Below are 17,393 nucleotides of genomic sequence, written 5' to 3' on the forward strand. Positions count from 1 at the left end.
AGATGAACACTCGGTGGTACAGTATATGATTATAAGATATGATAACCCTTATATTGTGGCGATTAAGTCTGAATACACCCTCAATAATATAGGTTTCTTTTCTGTCCCTTAGCCTGAAAGGGCTCCTAAAATGGCTTCCAGAAGTCAGGTGGTTCTTATAACCTTTTAACTGGTACAATTAGGTGGATGTTTCTCAACCGATAAATGTAACCAGATTCCTTAACCACTTGCCTGATGCGACAATGCTTGCAAGCGCTTTATCTGACCTGGTCGCACAGGATGCGACCAGTCAGATAAACTGTGTTAGCAGTGGCAGGGAAGGGAAACTTCCCTCTGCCGCTGCTGTCAGAGGGACCGGAAGGTCCCTCTGCCTCCCTGCACTCTCCCCTACTGATTGCCGTGCTGCTGATCACTGCTGATTGATCAGCACGGCAGCCCCCCCCCCCCCCTCCAGCAGCTGCAGACAAAAGCTGCGATGTTACCGATGGTCCGATGGCCGTGATGTTCCCGATCGATGTTTTGGTGTTTGAAAAAAATATAAATAAAATTTTTGCTTTTTTTTTTTTTTGCTTTTTTTTTTGTTTTGTTTTTAAACTAATATTTTGGATAGGGTTAAATTCATGTTCTTCACCTAATTCACTCATTAAAAAACCCGACAATTTCTGAGCGTTTTTTGGGGGAAACAAAACGTCAGTTAAGTGGTTAATATCCTTTTAAATACGAGGACGTATCATATACTACCCATCTGCAAAAAAAAAATGCTGAGACCCAATTCAGAGCAAAAGGACCAGGTACAACTCAATTCAGTACAATGAAGTGTGTGTCTCCATTTGTTAGCAGTGAAAGTTTGATTTGAAGAATAATTAGGGGGATTTATTGCAACATTAGCTGTTGATCAAACACGACCTTCTAAGTGGTGGAAATTTCTCCAATTCAATAAAAAAAAAATCAAAGTTGTAACGCACCAAAGGTACCTCCTTCCTTATAAATAAAAAAATGTGTGTGTGTGTATATCTATGTAAATCTATATTTCTCTATTTGTCAACCTGTGACATCGTTAATCGTCAAATATGCTACTCTACGACATTACTAGGACACCTAATTCATACTAGTAAAATATAAAAATAATGTCACATTTAGTTCATATAGCATGTTATGTTTGATCAATAACATCTGCTTGCTCTTTTGTTACAACTATTACTTGTGTATTATAGGGAATAATTCAGCTACAGTGGAATCTAATCCTATGTGGCCTCTCCAGGTTTGTCCGCGGAAGTCTGAGGTGACTTCCCCATACTATATCCTTATGTTCCACAGTAAGGGTTGCAGTATCCCGTTTATATTGAGCAGAAGTACTGCAATGTTTATATAGGATAAATTCAAATGTTTTTCCCTTAGTTGCGTATAGTATAGGGTCAGTTCATGCGCTAGCAGTGCCCCAGAAGAAACATTGCTCCTCAGGTATTTTTTATTATCCCAGGCCCACTACTCCCTTGACTGTTGAGTTTGAAGACTGTTTTATCTGCATTGGGTACGAAATGTCTGCTATCATAATGTAGACATTCATCATGTCATGTCGACATGTTGCAATTTAACCCTAATCCTCCTGAAGCCTAATCCCAACCCTCCCGCCTGCCGCCTTAAACCCAACCCTCTTGCCTGCCGCCTTAAGCCCAACCCTCCCGCCTGCCGCCTAAGCCCAACCACCCCTCCTCCAGCCTAACCCCAACCCTCCCACCTGCAGCCTAAGACCAACCCACCCGCCTCCAGCCTAACCCCAATCCTCCCACCTGCAGCCTAACCCCAACCCTCCTGTCTGCATCTTAACCCCAACTCTTTCATCTGCAGCCTAACCCCAACCCTCCCACAAAATAACCCTAATGTCAACATTCTGACAGTGTCTAATTAATAAAGTTAGTTTAGAACAATAATTGTAATATATTTTGTGGTATGAAAAGCAGGCTGGGTGGTTAACAACGTAGCGATAATAGCCATCGGCCCCCAGACCTGTAAGAACCCCCCACCCTCCTTCCCCGTAGTTGGTCCTGTATGTGCCATATAGTATAGTTTATGCTTTATCTCTGTATGGGCTAAGAGAACAATTAGGGATTTCTGACTGCCTCCTCTGTGACGTAAGAAAGCTAATGGCTGAGATAAAGGAGTCGGTAACACCTTTGTAAAAGTTACATTTGTATGAAAAATATGATTGCGCCTTAATCTCCTGATATTTGCACTAAACCAGTGACTGGGCAAATGCTGGTGACCTGGTCTCTGTCAACCACAAATATGTTTCTTGCAGCCTTATTTATATGAAAGGCGAAGTGTCCTATTGGTGGCTGTATGCATCATTATGTCATAGAGAAGATAAAACAGTATGCCGACGTCTCTCCACCATCTGCAGCAGCTACAGAATTAGTGGACTGTTTCTGCATGTCACTTGTGCGACCGTATAAGCATGTAAAAGTCTCTGGCAGACCATAGTGTTTGGGGCACCACCTAGGAACCTTCAGCTGAGGATTTGTACTGTATACTATACGCCGAGTGTCCAAATTATTATGGGATGTAGTTATCCTGAACGCCGGTCAAATTACCTCCACCTATATCCCGCCCCCTACCTATCCCGACGGTTGGCATGCCGACCAACAGGGACTATTCCCACCGAGCCCGCAAGGGGCTTGTTGCACTTGCCCCCCGTGCCGGCATTCTGCGGCCGGGATCCCAGAGGCTGGTAACGCACCCGTTATTATAACTACCAGGGGAGTTTATGTTTATCAGCTATTCCGCAGGTAATGCTGACATAGGATGCCGGATCTGTATAAGAACAGAAAGGTGAAGGTATGCTGAGACTAAGGAGTGTTCTGCTCCTGAAATATTGGGCAAATTACGCGGTTTGATGAACTTTGAGCGTGGAATGATTGTTGGTGCTCGCAGTAACGGTACAAGCATTAGCAAAATGTCTGCACTGGTTAATAGTATAGGGGCAGCAGTTATTAAAGTGCACACAGAGAGGACCAGCAGATGATAACGGGGTCTGAGTGCAAGGCCTGCAGTCCTAAGTGGCTACTGGATGCTCAAACAGAGTGTAGAGTGGGCACACCTATTCAGTGCCACTGACGGGCAACGGTGCATCACACTATGGATAATCTGAATTAGGGACCAATTCAGATAGTCTCTCAACAAACATCACGTTTGTATGGGCTATAGAAGCAGACGGCCTGTCTGTACACCATTGTGGTCTACTGCAAATGGAGTGAAACGCATCCAGTATGCTCAGGAACACAGGAAAGGAACAGTAAATGATTGGAAACGGGTCATGCGATTGGACGAATCACGTGTTCAATTACATCCTGCAGATGCTGGGATGAGGATATAGAGATAGCAGCACAAAAGCATAGACCCTTGTTGCATCATCATTACTCTTCAGGCTGGCGGAGGACAGCATTATGGTACGGGGCATGTTTTCATGAGGTGTGGTTCAATGGATCTACAGTAAATAGTCAATAAGTCACCCCCTTATGGTCGACAGGGTTAAAAAGTCGACAAAAGGTCAACACACGGTTTTTAAAGTTTTTGGGGTGTAATTTTTTGTTTCATCATATGTAACCCCAATTGGTCTACCGTGTACCCTTGTGTGGCCCGCTTCGGGCAAGGTGGCTCACTCTGCTACTGCTGCACTAGCCACCTTGCCCGAAACCAGCAACGCAAGGCTCTCAGTTGTAGTCCATGTGGATGGTGAATGAAGCAAAAGTTTTTAAAAAAATTGAGAAAAAAAAACATTGTTATGTCGACCTTAGACACAGTTGAGCTTTTACCTTTTGACCATGTCGATCATATGGGGTCGACTAATTGACTGTCTAACTAAACACTGTCTATCCAGTTTCTGGATCCCATTTTCATAGGAGTGTCTGGCCCTTTGATTTACGTGGACAGTTATTCAGCAGTATTAAGGGCAAAAAGTGGCCCAACAAAGTAATAATCCTGTTGGCCACTCAGTGTATATTGCTTAGCCATATCAGTTTGTTTTACATATTAATTTAATGTTTGTCTTTGTAAGCTTAAAGAACAGTGCAACCAATGTATAAGATTATACTTTCTAGTACAGTAGAAAATAGAAATACACTTGTAGTTAAAAACACTGGCGCCAAATGTTGTTTACACCCTCCTGTCATTTTGGTTATCTTGATCTTGCTCCCGTTGATCTGGAAAGACCACAGTCCTCCCCAGAGTGACAGGTGGGCAAATTCAAACAGCACCTACATTAGGGCCCTCCAGCTACTGTGGAACTACTCTTCCCAGCATGCCCTGCCACAGTTTTAGTATGTCCTAATAGCAAAACTGTGGCAGGGCATGCTGGTATGTGTAGTTCCACAGCGGTTGGAGGGCCGCATGTTTAATACCCTTGACCTATATAGTTATCAAATACTAAACCTTTTTTTCTACGTCCCTGTAACTAATACAGCTTAATAGATAACATTCCTATAAAACACTGGAAACTGTTTTCTTTCTATGAAATATAAATACTTAGCTTGCTTTTTCTGTCACTTACTGAAAGAAGAAAAAAAAGGGGGGCATCTACTTATTAAATCCATCAAACAGTAATAAAGGATCTGTGGTGTAATATTATTAGTCCACTCCTGACAGCTAGACTAATTACAGTTCATAACTGCCGTGAATGTGTTGAAATGTGTAGCATGCTTTTGGACAGGTGTTAATAAGCACCAAGACTTGATGTGTTAGGAGATACAACAAGGGGGCACATCACTGCTCTCTTCATCAGGTGATAAAAATATTCCTTCAAGAAGTTTTTCTTGTGGGGTTTAGGATTTGGTAGCAATTTCAAACATTAATTAGCAATGTGGTATGTTTACCAAGGCATTTCATCAAACAAAAATATTTCAGTGGAAATATCTGGGTTTTTTTCTTTCCCTGAACTTTTTTACTTTAAATATTTTTATGTTATTGAACATTTAAAAAAAAAAAAAAAGCCTGTTTCCTTCACACACTGTAGAGGCAGCCATTTTGTCAACTGCTCCAATATTCACCACAATGTAGCCTATTCATTTACTAAGAGCTGGTGGTGCTTGGTGAGGTCACCCTTTCCCAGCAAATGGATAAACTATGTTTCAGTGAGGTCACAGGTTTCTAATGGAATGATGGTCTGTGTTGTCCAGAATATTGTTTAAGCTGGGCGTGGTATAGAAGATCTACACTGCCTAGATATACAGTCATTAGGTTGCCCCATATGGTCTACGTGTATTAGGTCGATAGGATCAAAAGGTCAACAGGTAAAGGGTAGGCAGTAGGAAAGGTTGACCGGTTTGAAAGGTTGACATGACAATGGTCAATGTCACGACTCCGGGCACGGTGATCCTCCAGGTACGCCAATCTGAGAAAGCTGCCCGTGACTCCTTACTGATTATCTCAGTGCGTGTGGTAAATCAACATGGTAACTGCCACCAGCATAAGTACTTTTTGGGTCAAGCCCAGGGTGAGCTCCTGCTCTCACTCCCAAACACAATTATTAATATGTAAAAATTAGGTAACATGAGCCTCTCTGGGTTTGGGTGTGAAATCACAGAATCCAGAACTAAGAATATTATTTCTAATCCAAGTCAAAACTTCAAAGCTTATAGTTACAGAAAAAAGGTTACAAAAATATAATAGTTTAAATAGTCACACAAGCAAATACAATTTCATACCAATACCACCTCACGATAATGAAACATTATCAGAGTCAGTTTCCCATATTTAAAGCTATATGCTGCAGCTTCCCCCCACCTATTTGGTATTCCTTTAACCCTCCCAAAACCATGGTGGAGTGAGTCTCCGTTTACACTGTGGGGGTTCTCAGGCATTCTAGCAGGGGCGGATTGCCTTATCTTTACAGCTTTATTTGAAGCTTGAGACCTAGTTCCTGGGTAAACAAACTGGTTCTGGTACACAATTGATAATAAAAACAAGAAAAAGGACTGTTGTGGTGCAACTACCAGCTGCCACCAAGGACTGTGTAAGTCAGTCTCTCTCTGTCTTCCTTCTATTGGCAGTCTTTAAAGTTAAGATCGGTCTATATATGAACAGCACAGTGCTGGTTTCTCATTCAAAATATGAGGATATTTGAGATTCTCAGTCCTTTGGAACATTTAGGCACATTCAAGTAGGTCGCAATATTAGCAGAGTTTAAAATCCGGAATAATACCCAGCAGTTCAAGATAATTTACCCAGTCTGACGTATGCAGTCCGTACGATCTGTTTGCAGAGTTGTCTCAATGTGTACAGGTAACCTGATGTGACATGGGATTAGGATGGTCCAGAGGGGAGACGTGTCAAACCATCTAAATGTGACAAGTGGAGAAAATACCCTTTATCAACAAATCAGCTTCTAATTATCACTTATCAAGTGCATTCTATAAATTGATAGCTAGAACTTGATGAGTTGGTGTGGGCAACTTCTCCACCTGTCCCATGCGGCCCGCCACCCTTAATGGGCGCAATGATTTTTCACCGTCATATTGCCTCTGGGTCCTGCCTCTGCCTGGCAACTGCTGCTGTGTGTGTGTCTGTAGCTGGCTTGCACTGCCTCTCAGCTGCCGCTGCCCACCGACACTACTGCTGACTCAGAGTCACGCACTGACAGTGTGACAGTGACTGACAGTAGCCGTGGTCCAATCTGGGAGGGGCAGTGCTGTGGGTAGGCTGGGGCCAGGCTTACAAAGAGAGATGGGCAGTGTCTAGTGTGCGTGCTGCATGTGATGTCACACGCCGACGCCATCCCTGCCCGCACATGGTGTCAGTGAGTCATCCATCTCATTGATCACTGTTGAGTTGCACGCCAGGGCACTGTAGTCGGATGGACTGGACATGCTGCAGCCCTGGTGGTCTGTCTTAGACTATTATTCATCATGATTCATGACGTAACATGTAATGGACTGGATGGATGTGATTGTCACTGGCTGCTCTGCCCAAAGAAAGTTGTGCTGTCTGGCAGCACTGGCTAGCTGGAACATTCTATTCATTTTTTTTTTTTTTATGTACCTGATTTGTGGTGGCGATTATTACATAATTTGATCTGCTCCCTGTATTGAGTAAGTACCCTCCCTCCCCCTCAAATATTATACACTTCATATCTAAATCTCTCCGGCCTGTGCCACCTCCCCCCCTCCCCACCCCCCCCCCTCTTACGCCCTGTCAAAGTCGAAAAATATTGCAGTACATATATCACGTACAAACTACACACAGATGGCCTCCGTGCACGTACTTGCTCTGCCGTACGTGCGCATATTCGCAATTTGCGTATGGTCGCTCCCGCGGACCTGCGTATTAGCGCGTGGTATGGGTATTTACGGTAGAGTTTGTGAACGCATGGAGAGCCATCAAAACACATTACATATTTAATCCAAATAGTGCACATTTTACACATAGCCTCCCTGCACGACAGCAGCAAGTTACAGCAGTTTAAATGGTTTCAGAACAAAGGGATTCACCTTTACAGGATAGGAGGGGACAGAACAAGGTTATAAGGTGGTGTTTGGTATCCAGCTGTAGGGTATTTTAAGGGTAACATTCCGGTGTTGGTTTGAGGAAGATCGCATGTTCCTGCGGATAGTTATGTGCAGGAGCAGAATATAGATATAAACTGTATTTACTGTACATTATGTATGCAGCGGGAATCCAGAGGAGACCACCCACAAGAGCAGTTGGAACAGACATCGCCCACCTATTCAAACCGACCTATGACCTCTCCTGTACTGTAAATGACCATCCCTGTGTCCAGTGGACAAAGAGATTACAGTGTCCATTGTGTTAAGTTTTGGATGAATTGTATAAAGAGAGCCTGCTGCAGGCCTGGTCAGACACAAGACTCGCAAAGTTATCTATTAGATGACCGAGGACCGGACCGGGTAGCGCGGCGAATCCAATCACGTATGTACCATTGAATGTAGCCATTATTCTGTTGTATTGTATTGTTTATATTGTAACCCCCTTTCAGCAATAATACGCTGTGGTGTCGGAACCCAGTGGTTTAACTACAGACTGGTGTCGTGCCTTTCTTTCCCTGCTAATGTTTAAAGTGTAATAGCATCGCACTGCATTGCTGCATAAGATTTAAAGTGTATTCATTGGGTGTGTACGTGCTGTATGTACTTTGTACTGTCAGCGCGGCGTTTGTACGCAAAGTCCATACACGGTACGGGACTCTGTACGCTAACAGCGCAAAAGGTGCGTGGAGTGTGTATTAAGTTTAGCGGCCGCAGCAGCTCCATGGTAAAGTGTATTTAAAGTGTGTATAACTTTACTCCCTGTTTCGTAAAAAAGCAGAGTAGAACCTTTTGCGTTGCTCAAATTAAATTTGTATGAAACATGGTAAATAACCTCTTGGACAACAAATATAAAGCAAAAAGCTCTAAAAATATAATCCACTAAAAGAAAAGTTTAGTGGGGCAGATGTATTAAGCCTGGAGAGGTGATAAAGCAGTGATAAGTGCAAGGTGATAATGCACCAGCCAGTCAGCTCCTAATTGTCATTTTACCTATTGGAGCTTTGTGCCCCGACTGACTGCTGCTTATAGGCCTGTGGTCTCCAACACAGTTCTCCTGATTAGGTCGCACTGCTTAACACAGATAGGAAGCAGTCTAATTAAAACATTAAGATCTTCAAACGGGCGTGGTATGCAAGGTCGATCACACTTAGGTCGACCACTATTGGTGGTCGACAGGGTCTGTAGGTCGACAGGGTCTGTAGGTCGACAGGTCAAAAGGCAGACATGAGTTTTTAAAAAACTTTTGGTGTCGTTTTCGTCGTACAGTGACCGGGAACCCCAATTAGTGCACAGTGTCCCCTCGCATGGCGAGCGAAGGCAAGGTGCCTCGCTGTGCTCAGCACAGGTTACCGTTCCCAATCGTAGTCCACGTGGATCGTAAAGTATGAAAAAGTTCCAAAATTAAAAAAATTGAAAACCTCATGTAGACCATTTGACCTGTCGACCTAGAACATGTAGACCTAGAGACCCTGTCAACCTAGTTACTCTGTCAACCTAGTTACTGTCGACCAATAGTGGTCGACCTAGAGATCGGATACCCTTCAAATATTATAACAAATATACTATGTTTCTGTTTCCTTGGTTGGCTATTCTCTTTACATTGTATTTTACAAGGGGCTCACACAGAGCAATTACAGCGCTATTAACAACACTGTGTACAGTTGGACTCTTTCTGATTCCAAAGTGTGGGTGAACTTTGTTAAGTGTTCTCCGTAATAACCGTCCTATGGATACCCAAACACTCCAGACTCCTTTAAGGCTACTGTGACATACCCACTCTGTTCTCTCCCGATAAGAACTCCCCCGCTTTTGTTTTCCTGTGTTAGCAAAAATATTCTAAGGGGGTAATTCAGTTATTTGAAAAGTCGGTTGGGTGTCTGTTTTTTCCTATTAGATAGGAAAAAAACAGACACCCAACGGACTTTTCAAACAATTGAATATCACCCTAAATGTCCCTAACTGACAAATGGCCTTTGATTGGAGTAATCCTAACTGCACCCCCGTCTATACAGTTGGTCAAATGGATAGGCTTAACAAATAGGGTGGCATATAGCCCAAGTATATAACATTATTTGCTTTTACTAGAGTATAGTTGACAACGCAAATTAATGCAAACCTCATTTTTAGCTATTAAGATTCCTGTATCTTCATCCATTGTGACACCTTGTATTCACCTTTTTAAGCATTTTGGCCATAGCTGTGATACATGCGTCCATTTGGGCATCTTCTTCCTGACCCCACTTCCCTCATTCCCTTCATACCCCCTTCCCAAAATTGACAATTTTGTTCTGTTTTTCTTTCAAACAATACACAGTGTGAGTTCTATGATTAAATGAAATATTTATTACCCTACAGTGTTGTGTGTGGTATGTTTCTGTGTCAAACAGAATTTTGAACATAACACATGTGGGTGTACTATAAAATCTCTCCTCTAAAATGTACTGTGTGATTTCTATTTTACTCTCATTATAACAACGTATCGCAGAACCTTTTTCCTCAATGCAAGCACACTGAAACACATACTGGGCTGGATGTAATGACGCACGAGTTCAGAGGCCATGCGGGATGCTGGCAGTACTTACAAGTGATTGCCCCCTTAAACAAAAGATCTGAGTTTGGCCGGCATCACACATGGCCCCTGAACTCGGGTGTTTTTACATCCAGTCCAATATACCGCACATGGTCAAAAAAAATGGCCGGACAGCCCATCTGGCGCTTTTGGCAAATGCCAAAAGGGCCGATGGGCCGGCCTGGTCCACAGAAAGCTGGGAAGGCCGCGCGCAGCACAGCTCACGGCTCTCTAGTTTGTCTTGCCGCCGCCCGTAGTGCCCTGTTGCTAAGCAATATGGGGGCATGCCGCGAGTCCATGCCCCCTGACTTGCGGCACACACCCATTTACATTGTCCGTGCGCACCTTTCTCGTTGTGCGCACCCCATTTCATGTACGCACACACGCCTATGGATGCCAAGGCCGGAAAGAGGCCCCAGTCCATCCCTGGACAAAAGTATGTGGAATCTCCTTCTAATTAGAGTTTGGGCATTTCAGCCACACCCATCCTGATCAGGTGCATAAAAGCAAGCTTGCAGCCTCCAATATCCGTAGTTATACATTATCAGGAGAATGGGTCTCCATCAAATTATTCACTGCAGTCTGCTAATTTTTTGAGAACTTGTTTTAAAGGGAGTGTCTTTTTGTGGAACTTTGCATGTCTCCTTTTTTTTTTCCAGGAGAGCTGACTGAAGTTCAGCTGTGTCCTTCTACATCTAGCCTCAATGTGCAATGCCTGGCGTGAGTGAGCGGACAGGTCCCATGCATACACCTAGGACCCTCCAGATATACAAGTGTGACATATCAAATTAATCAGACATTCTCATGCTTGTCATAGTCGAATTACGTTGTGTCTGTGGGAGCGGGTGTGTGCGGTAATGCATGGTCCGTGTTAGGGAAGGTAGTTAACACTTAAATCTCTCACTAGTGTGATGCCTTGGAGCGGTTGGCATGTGGTGGCCCGGGGGTTAGGGTTCCCATGCCCTGGACTTGAACCTGAGTGTTAGGGACCCACCAGATGAGGTCACTGGTCGCAAATGGTGGGCCCATATTATTTGCCAAAATTGTGCTAAGCACTTCAAATCTAGTTGTATTGATGAGTTTATTACAGTTTGTCACAACTGAGGGCCTGAGCTGACGGGAGGCAGCCTCAGTTGTAGGGGCTGAGATGTACCGGAACCTGGGAGGTTGTATCAGACCCCTGGACATGTAAGTAACATGAATAATAACTGCCCGAAGGCGTGACCACGACAACTTAGATAAAAGTCAATGATGTTTATTATGACAACTCCGCATCACAGCAGCAATAAAAGAAAACGTAAAAGTCAGCAAAGAATAAATACAGTTCCTGAGTACTACAGCATGGCAGGAGCCACAGGGCACTGGTAGTGTGAGATAGTTCTTATGATCTTCTAGATGGAAAGTCCTTACCAGGCCCGGCTGTAGCAATGGAGATAACCCAGGATTGTACCAGCTGGTGTTCCAGGAAGAGCTGGGTTGCTGAAGGTAAAACAGCTGCTGTGGATACTGGCTGGAACCAGACTGTTGTTAGCACGGAGTGGATACTGGCTGGAACCAGTTAAATAATAAATGAACTTTGGGAGCGATGAAATGTGAACTGAAATGTAGAACTTGAGAGCGGAGAAATAATAATTCCGGTGGAGAGTGGTAAAGTGTAGAAAGGACACCGGCCCTTTAAGGGAAGCTGTATTCTGCTGGAAGCTGAGGCTGGAAGCAGGTAGTGTTGTAGCTGGAAACAGATGAATCCACAATGGATTGGAGAGTCAGGCTACACCGCAGGTGGAATGCTGGTGCGGGTCTCTATGGTGGAAGTCTTGAGACAGGAGCTGGAACCTGGAAGACAATCATAGAAGAGAGACAAACAGGAACTAGGTTTGACAACCAAAGCACTGACGTCTTCCTTGCTCAGGCACAGCTTACTTATACCTGCAGCAAGGAAGGGGTTGGCTAGGCAATTATGCAAATCAACAATACAAACAGCAGATTGGTGGAAATGATCAGATGACAGAATCCAAGATGGCTGCGCCCATGCAGACACTTGGAGGGAAGTTTGGTTTGTAATCCATGTGGTCTGGGAAACAGTAATGGCGGCGCCGGCCACCGGAGACAGGAGACGCCAGGCTGATAGATGCACATTTAACCACGCGGGCACAGCGGAGGCCGCGGCTGATGAAAACACCACTCTGACACTCTGCATGTGGAAACTCAGGAACAGCGGAATCTGGTCCTGGAACGCTGAGCCCGCCTTAGGAGGCATCTGAAGGGTAAGTAATGGCGTCCAGATACCCGGATCGTGACACAGTTATTCTAAATAGCAGTGGTATTTAGAGTGTGCACCTGCATTTTCTCTGTGTGTGTGTGTGTGTGTGTGTGTGTGTGTGTGTGTGTGTGTGTGTGTGTGTGTGTGTGTGTGTGTGTGTGTGTGTAACTGCATGCATGGTAGTACCTCTCATTATGTTTAGAATTATGGTGTGCAGACATATCCAATTAATAAGCACAGTCTCCTGGTGCGTCATAGTCAAAGTACGTTGTGTCTATGATGCATTTTTAGCAAAAAAAGACGCTGAATGCTGGCAGTCTCACGGGATCTGGCATGCCAAGAGGGGTTATTTAGCGTGACTTCAGAAAAGATGATCTGTAGCGTAATTATCAACTAGGCTGCGCCGACCACAGATTTTGCACATGGTTACAAGAGTTTTTCAAACTAGGAGATTTTCCAAATGTACAAAGTTATAAAACCCGCAGTTTAAAACTAGGTAGATAGATACTAATATTGTGTGTCAACTGTGTAATCGCTCTTAAACGAGTTTTGTCATTGTATCTCTTATTACACATCTTTGTCATCTGCTTTTGTGACCGCACAGAAATAAATTATCTAGATTTCATATTATAATATTTGCTAAAATAATTTCACTGCCAAGAATGTATACATATGGCAATCTTTTTTTCAGTTTGTGATCTTGCTGCTTTTAGTCTGTATGTGCCAAGAAAATAAAGATTTAAATATATCACAGTTGGACTGCTTGTATAGTTTCAGTGAATATTCTGCAAGATTTGTTTTGACTAGTTTAATCCTATTTGTTGGGGGCTGACTAGATTGCTCAAGTGGTTCTTATCTGTAGTCAAACTCTATGGCAGGATGTAACTGAGACCGGGATCGCCGGAGGTGCGGGATGCCGGCCGACCTCTGACATTTTTTTAAAGGGGCCGGCACCTCAGTGTTGAGACTGACCAGATGAGGTCACCTGGTCATGGTTGGTGGGCCCATATTTTTTTTTTCTTCCAAAATTATGCTAAGCACCTCAAAAATACTGTTATATTGCAGAGTTTATATGCATATATATCTTCCATTTACCTTCAAAGCTCAGATTCAAAGCAGCCACTGTTGTTGGGGGCGGGTCCAGGCAAATTGGGTCAGTAGGCGAAGCCAAAATGACACCTACAAATTACAGCATTACACCTTGAGGGGGCGGGGCTCTTCTTTTGGTCAGTCAGGAGTTTCTAGGTACTGAGAAGCCCCCCTTGTGTGTGCCACTGACGTACACTTGCCATACAGATACATCACAGGTCCAAATTAGCTGCCCCAGGAGTGTGTACATGACAGCGTATTTGTTTTTCTATCTGAGAGAGAATAATGTCTTACAGTGGTCAAGAGAAAAAAAAAATCAAAGGTTATCCAAGCTGTGACATTCGTCTGCAGTTTTAACAATCCTCCAGTTTAGTAGTGTTTTTTATTCTTTATTCATATCACTGCCCTACTGACAGCTTCTCGTAATTTTCCAGCTAATGGCTCGTAATCATTATTTCCAGACAGGTGAGCCTCCTGCTGCTTCCGTACAGTTCTAATGCCAGATGGCATCCGATGGCAGCATTCCACAGGAATAGGAGCATTTCATTTTGCACACGTACAACTTGGTAACTTTTCAACAGACAATTAATTAACAGTTCATGGTAATCCACTAACCTAAGGTTGTGTGGCTTGTTCCATCGTTTGTTTTCATTTGTAGACCTTTTGCTAAATTGCAGTTCGCTCCCTGTAATCAGAGTGTAGGGCACAGTGATTTCTCATTTTCCTTTGTTTGTTTTTTTTCCCCTTACGATTCTTGCTCACGATTCTGTGTGTATTTTAAGAATTTAATAGGGTAAGCAATTGTTTGTTTAAGTAGATGTAAAGGAACCATTTACTTCAATTACCTACTGTATGTACGTTATGCGAAGTACTTAACTCATTCCTGATCTGCAACCACTGAATTGATCGTTTTTATTTGGTGCATGGTACATTTCTTAATTACTCTTTTAATTTGGCGTTAATGTCTGCCATAATGTTGGAATGTGTATTTTGCTGGGAAATATCTGCACCAGTATAGAGGAGATTTGGGGGCAGATGTACTATGCCTCGGAGATTGATAAAGTGGAGAAAGATAAAGCACCAACCAACCAGCTCCTAACCTTTCATTTTTATTTGGCGCAGGGTACATTTCTTAATTACTTTTTTTAATTTTGCGTTAATGGCTGCCCTAAGGTAGGAATATGTTTTTGCTGGGAAACATCTGCATCATTACAGAGGAGATTTATTTGCCTCCATATGACAGCTTAGGTCTACTGCTGTGTTTTGATTGGTCAGCTCAACTATTATACTCTGTGTGGGCTTCTGCCCAGTCTCACAGTAACCTTCGATGTTTCTCTGTAGGCCAGGGTCCACTTCAAGTACACTTGCCTACATTACATTTTCCTCTCCGGGAGAAGCCTGGGGAAGAATACGGGCGGCGACGGGGGAAAGGCCAAGCCAATTGTGTCATTAGACCCCGTCCCCTCATGAGGAAAATTATGTGAGTGGATCGTGTGTGCATAGGCACGTGACTAAAATTACGCGATTAGCATATGGTCTCTCTCCTTTCTGCCCACTTCACTAGGAAATGGGCGGGAGGGGTGCTCACTCTTCCGGGGCTGCGGGGGACTACCTGAAAAACTGTGCGTCTCCCGCAGGATCCGGGAGAGTAGGCAAGTACAACTTAAATTTGTTCCAAATTGTGCACAAATAGGGGTTGATGCAAATTTGATAGTAAAATGTACATAGACATGTATGGTTAAATAGCATATTTCCACACACATATAGCGCAAGTTGTTTATCTTCTTTCATTTATTTGGTTCACGCCGAAGGGGTTTTTGTGGTGCCCCCCTGCTCCAATAGCGCTGAAATATACTGCATCTCCGTAAGGCCCACAAAGCACTGATAGTACCCCTTATTACACTGTATCTCCAGATGTGGCCACCCCTACATGGTCAGCATATGTACATGGTTTCCCACAAGGTTCATCATCCGTGCGTACTTACACTGCGCTATACAAGGTGCAAACGGTATGCTTCCTAACAATAGTATATAAGCTTACGTGGTAGTCTGGAAACTACCGATATTGCCTGTGTAAGTACCCCTCTTTCCACCCCTCTTCAGTTGTAAGGGTGGATGTACCTGAATTGTGTGCGATTCTGCCAAGGGGCGTTTCTAGAGAGGAGGAGACCCGTCTGGGCCCCCTCCTCTCTAGCCGGCAGTGCAAAGAGTCTGGGCCCTCGGGTCCCAGACTCTAGGGCGCATGCGCAGATCTCCGGGAAAATGGTGAGGAGGCCATTTTCCCAGTGATTTACCTACTGCCCATGTGTGAAACACGGGGAAAATGGTGCCGCGCCATTTTCCCAGTGATTTCTGCAGAAGTGCTACTGCGCCACAGGACTCTGGAGGGTAAGTATTAAACATAATGGGTGCGCGGTGTGGGCCCCCCTGAATCCGGGGGTCCCGTGTGCACTGCACCCATTATAAATACGCCAGTGATTCTGCCTAGCTGCATTTGCAGGCACTCCGTTTCTGATCATACGCTGATCATGCAAGATACTCTGTGCAAAGGGACGTAGATTCAGCTGTAAAGTCTAATACTCTGGAAACTGCTCTCTTAAAGTTGTATGGTCGTGACACAGTTCCTTTCCACCATTTCTTCTGTCTTCTGTACTGACCCTTAGGGAAGGTAAATAAAGCTTTTAATTGCTCTTTAATGAGCGTTGTCCGTGCATCATCTTCATAACTGTACTTGTATTGCTTTTTCAGTTTACCAATGATGTTCACATAGTGGTAGGAGCCTTTCGTGTAGGCCAAGACCATTTTCAGCCATCCAATTTACAAGGAACCAGTGACACCACTTAGGTAAAATGCGAAAGGTGTTGCCACTGGTAACGAATGAATTGACCGGAAAAAAAACACAAAATGGCCACCTACACGGTGTGTTGATAATTGACATACTTGCCTTCACTTTGTTTCTCCTCTCTGGGAGAAACCCGGAGAGGACAGGCAGCTGGGCAAATCAGGAGGCGGGGGTGGGCTCTCATGTCATTAGTCCCCGCCTCCACCACATCATCATGCCATGAATCGTGGATCTGCGAAGAAGGGGCGGGGCTAAAATGACACTATTCACATAATTTTAGCCCTTAATAGGGACCTGCTATTTCTGGTATTGGGGTCTATGTATCAACAGTTTATTGCGTTAAAAAATGAGCTAAAATGCGATTATTGATACTTTTCGCATTTTTTTTGAGTATCGTCTGTATGTATGTAAGTTTTTTGATTTTATTTATCAGGGTTTTTTTTTTTTTTGCAAAAATCTACTTTTTGCTATTTTTTTCGAACTTTTCCAACCTTTATTGAAAATTAATGGAAACCTTATGTATCATTGTATTATCATGAAAATTGAAACTTTTCATATCTTTTTTTCGCCAGCTTTTACTGGCGAGTTTAGCAATAGGCCATGATTGTTCTTGTAGTTCCACCTCTAAATTAACTTTTTTTACAAAAAGAATATGATAAAAATATCTCCCTTTATCTAAATTATACTTATATATATTGAACTAGTCTAAAGAAAAAATGTACTCAAATTTTCTATATGTTGTTTGCTTGAGATTTATATTATATACATATAAAAATTATTTTATATATATATATATATATATATATATATATATATAATAATTTTTATATGTCCCAATAGAATCGGCACTCGCTGTTACTTGATATAAATAATGCTCAGGTGCCATCCGGAAAATACTTTACATAATTACCACTCCCAGCAGGCGGCGGCACTCAGAGTCTGGTCTCAGCAGTAAGGTGTAAAAAGTGCTTTAATGGATCACACATGGAGTGATCCATTAAAGCACTTTTTACACCTTACTGCTGAGACCAGACTCTGAGTGCCGCCGCCTGCTAGGAGTGGTAATTATATATATATATATATATATATATATAT

At 43.3% G+C, this 17,393-nt stretch overlaps 1 protein-coding gene across 5 annotated transcripts in view; it reads left to right on the forward strand.

Moving 5' to 3' along the window:
- Positions 1-17,393, forward strand: part of RSU1 (Ras suppressor protein 1) — a 340,085-nt gene that overhangs the window by 239,114 nt on the left and 83,578 nt on the right. The window lies entirely within an intron of this gene.

Source organism: Pseudophryne corroboree, chromosome 5 (assembly GCF_028390025.1).
Source record: "Pseudophryne corroboree isolate aPseCor3 chromosome 5, aPseCor3.hap2, whole genome shotgun sequence".
Taxonomy (NCBI): Eukaryota; Metazoa; Chordata; class Amphibia; order Anura; family Myobatrachidae; genus Pseudophryne; species Pseudophryne corroboree.